Source organism: Elephantulus edwardii, unplaced genomic scaffold (genome assembly GCF_000299155.1).
Source record: "Elephantulus edwardii isolate Elephantulus edwardi_28Jun2011 unplaced genomic scaffold, EleEdw1.0 scaffold00022, whole genome shotgun sequence".
Taxonomy (NCBI): domain Eukaryota; kingdom Metazoa; phylum Chordata; class Mammalia; order Macroscelidea; family Macroscelididae; genus Elephantulus; species Elephantulus edwardii.
Window position 1 is genome coordinate 8,398,819 of NW_006399772.1, and position 4,338 is coordinate 8,403,156.

The window sequence follows — 4,338 nt, forward strand, 5'->3', positions numbered from 1 at the left end:
TACCGAAGTTGAAAGGGATCCCCCACTTCTTTGAAGCTACATGGATTGAGGGGGCGGGGAATGAGCAGGAGGGGGGCGGGGCGGGCACCTGCTTTCTGGGCTGCAGGCTCGACCTCCAGCCGGATGGGGGCGCTCTAGCGTATGCCTGGCGGCGGCCAGGACAACATCTCTATAGGCCCAGAGGAAAAAATCAGCGAGACGGCGGGAGGAAGTTGTGGGAGAGTCCACCCCGTCGGCTACCCTGGCTGCTCTAGCGGCTCTGACATCGCTGGCCGGAGCCGGACTTCACACGCCACGCTGGCTGCGCATGGAGCCGAGGACACGCACGCTGGCGGGATGCTCCCGGCGGGCGAGACCAGTGAACCTCCGCCTTCCTTGGTGAGGCGACCTTACTGTTCCGGGGAGGGAACATAGCCTTCTTGAGCGAAGTGTCTCCGGTGTTCGCGGGGGGTTTGCACTAAGAGACTCAGTGTAGTGGCACCCGCCTCCCGGAGTTAGTAACCCCATTGCGATGGCCCTCATGCTAAGTCAGGCTGTCTAGTGACCTCGGTGTAGTGGCCCTTGTGAAAGTAAGGTGGCCCTGCAGGTCCCCGTTGGGTCGGTGACACAGGTCATCTGGGAAGGTGGTCCTTTTTGAAGCTGCATCGGACCGCCCCTAGGAAAGGAATTCAGAACCTGTCACCCCAGCAGTGGAGGCGCCACGCGAGCCCCGTCTAAGTTCCAGCAGTATCTGAGTTGTTTCAGGCTTAATGTGCTTATCACATTTCTCTCCTTCCAGTGCTGCCCTGAAAGTGGGGACGAAAGGAAGAATATCGAGGAGAAAAGTAAGCCGACTTCAAACACTTTAGCTCTTTCTATCTAACCCCTGCCCCCCACCCCAACAAAACAAAACAAAACTGAACCTTTCAGGGTCTGCATCAGAGAAGGAATCGGGCCTGTTGGTTATGTTTTAGATGAAGTATCTTTTCACTATACAATATGCTTGCATAATATTAAATACTGTTTCTCATTATACTTTTGTCTTCACTGTCTTTAATTGTGGAACATGGCATGCTTTTTTGATTCCCACTGTGTGCTGCAGTCACTGGAGCGTTCTGCATCATACAGAATTCTGCTTGTCATTCTAATGTTTCAGCTGGTCACTGTTGCCATCTTAGTCTTTTTTGACTTCTTATGACCTTATGTGAGTAGAACTGCCCCTTCGGGTTTCTAGCCATATATTTACAGGAGTATTTCACTAGATCTTTCGCAGGTGGGGTAGGTGGATGGTATCAGACAGCCTAGGACTTAACCTTTGCACCACTAGGGTTCCTTAACAACTCACCTAGCAGCAGAAATTGGGAGGGGCTAATGATCTAGATCCAAGAGGCCTGATGGTGCAGAAGTTAGGCCTTTGTTGCTAGCCCAAAACTCCTCAGTTTGAACCCTCTAGCTGCTCAGCAGAAGGATGAGGCTGTGTGCTTCTGTGAATATTACAGCTTTGGAAATGCTGAAGGGCAGTTCTACTCAGTCCTGTTGGGTTGCTGTGATCAGGTATGAACTGTACATTACACAACAACAATCTAGGAGAGATGACCACCGCCTTAACTAGGAAAACAGTTGTATAATTCTTTAGTTGTATTTTCCCCTTCAGTGAATTTGGGACTGAAAATTACTTTAGGAAGAGCACAATGAATAACTTGGTTCCTTCACAGGGAGTGGGCACGAGATCAATACCATAGTTTCCTACCTAAGACAGCAGAGTATGTCAGAGATGAATTAGGCACAACAGGCTATGGGAAATCAATGAATATTCAGTGGGGTTTTTTCTTTTTAAAAGGCGATTTAAGTAAACATTGACAACAAATTTATTTCCCATTCACTAATTCATACACATTTTTCCTGTGACATTGATTGTAGTTCTTACAGTGTTACACTTGCCTAGCAAGAGTTGTGTTTCTCATTTTCATTCATCCTTCTCTCCTACCTTCTGAACACATACTGCCATTTTGATCTTGTGATTATTCTAAGGAATAAGTTGTTGTTATTGTTGATTGCCGTCAAGTCGAGCATGACTCATAGCGACCCTATGAACAAAAGGCCTGAAGCCCCTCTGCAACTAAGGACATTTATCAAAGTTCTTAAGAGTTTCCAGAGGCGTGTTATTTAGGAAGTGGATGCCACTCCTGTATCTCTTACTGATATTGTTCACCCTTTATGCCTGTGTATTATTTGGCTGAAAGTCGAGCCATAAGATTAATTAAATCCAGGCTTAGAGTGTGACTGAGGGCCATAGAATTTGGGTTCAGTGGCTTTTCAAGTGACATTTATAAAGAAATGAAGTAGGACAACATGTAAGAACTATTAGGAGAGTTTGGATTCTTCTGACCATCGCAAAGATTGAGAGTAGTAGCAAAGAGAAAGGAGGCCAATGTTACCATGTGGACTTAGGTAAGGGATGATACTTGACACTTCCAACTGATTTAGTGCACCTTTGCAAGCACTAAGGCCTCCACAGAACTTCACAATCATAGCTGTCCCAATTTGAGGTGGTTGTTGTTGTTATGTGCTGTCGCATCACTTGCCACTCATAGCGACCCTATGTACAACAGCCCTAAACTCTGCTCTGCTCTGTCCTGTGCCAATTGCACACTCTCTGACACTCCCATCCCCATTACCCCAGTCACTGAATCAATCCACCTCCTAGAGGGGCTTTCCCTCTTGCGCCTGCCCTCCACTCTCCCAAGCATGATGTCCTTTTCTAAGGACCGGTCTCTCCTTACAACATGACCAAAGTACGTCAGACGAAGCTTCAGAATCCTTGCCTCCAAGGAGCAGCGAGGTTCAACCGTCTCCAGGATGAATCTGTTTGTTTTCTTAGCAGTCCATAGTACCCTCAATACTCTTCTCCAACACCAAAGCTCAAAGGCATCAATTCTCCTTCTATCCTGCCTAGTCATTGTCCAACTCTCTGATGCATAACAAGTGATTGCAAAGACCATGGCCTGTATCAGACACACTTTAATCTCCAGAGAGACACCATTGCTCTTCAGTACTTTAGAGAGGTCCCTAACAGCAGACTTTCCCATCACAATACATCTTTTAATTTCCTGGCTGCTGGTGCCAAAAGTGTTGGCTGTGGAGCCAAGCAGACTAAAACTGTGAACAATCTCAGTCTCTTCACCATCCGTGATGCTGCCAGTTGGTCCAGTGGTGAGAATCTTTGTCTTCTTGACATTGAGCCTCAATCCATATTGAAGGCTGCAGTCCTTGACACTCTGCAGCAAGCGCTTCAGGTTCTTCTCAGTTTCAGCAAGCAGGGTTGTGTCATCTGCAAATTTGAGGTCTCTTTCCTTAAAAGATGTGAGAGTGCCTTATACCTCTTACTCAGACCCTTCCCTTTTTTGCTTTTGATCCATTCTGATCCCTAAGAAGTCAGATGACTACTGACTGTCATTTTACCTTCTGACTATAGAGTTTGTCCCTGTCCTGCCTCAGTGGCTCTGACAATTGGTGTGAAGTTTGGAATGCTTGTTGCAAAAGATGGAGGGAGAGATCATCCAAGTTACCACTGTGACATTTTGAAAAGTGACATTTGCTTAAGCTCATACTGTGTTGCATTTAAATGGTTATATCATGAGGACATAATTTTTTTCATATTAATAAGTAAAAGAAAAAAGACAAAATTTACTCCCTAGTGTTTAGCAACCTTTGCATTCACAGAACATTTACTTTGAACATACACCTGACTACATCTTCCTGTAAATACACCACACAATTGATCTTTGTTTTGTGGAAGGTAAATTTAAAAAGGTGATGTGATTTCTTTATATCATTTTTGTGGGTTTCTATATTTAAGTTTTTATATTTCTGATATTTGAGTGCTTATCAGGCAATTCTGCTTATTTTTGAAGGAGAAGAAAACAAGAATATTGGATTGAGATAAATAAAATTATCAATCGAAGCTCCATTTGCAGCCTTTACATATAGAGGGAACAAATGTTACAATTTATTTTATGGTTGAAAAGTTAAGGCATAGATTTATGTTTTGTTTCTCCCATTTGTTAATGTGCTATAGTTTTCACGACATATGAGCAAGCTTTTAATTCTTGCAAGTTAAGGAAATTTTTCTCTTTCTTTTCAGGGGGAGGATACCCAGTTTAGTGAACACACTGGTATATATTGTGTTAAATAGATGCATGGATTTTTGTGTAATATCTGATGTGTATATATTCAGGAATGTGTAGATTAAAACATACCTGTATTCTTCCAAAACAATATTGAATAAAAGAGGTGATAGTGGGCATCCTTGCCTAGTTCCTGTTCTTAAAGGGAATGCCTTTAACCTCTCTCCATTAA

General features: G+C 44.0%; 1 protein-coding gene across 1 annotated transcript in view; it reads left to right on the forward strand.

The window, feature by feature from the left end:
- Positions 1–772: 772 nt before the first annotated feature.
- The window catches only part of RINT1 (RAD50 interactor 1), a 40,772-nt gene continuing 37,206 nt past the window's right edge, over positions 773–4,338 (forward strand). The window contains exon 1 of the mRNA XM_006882618.1: positions 773–824. The gene's annotated coding sequence lies outside the window, so the exon portion shown is untranslated. The remainder of the gene's footprint in view (positions 825–4,338) is intronic.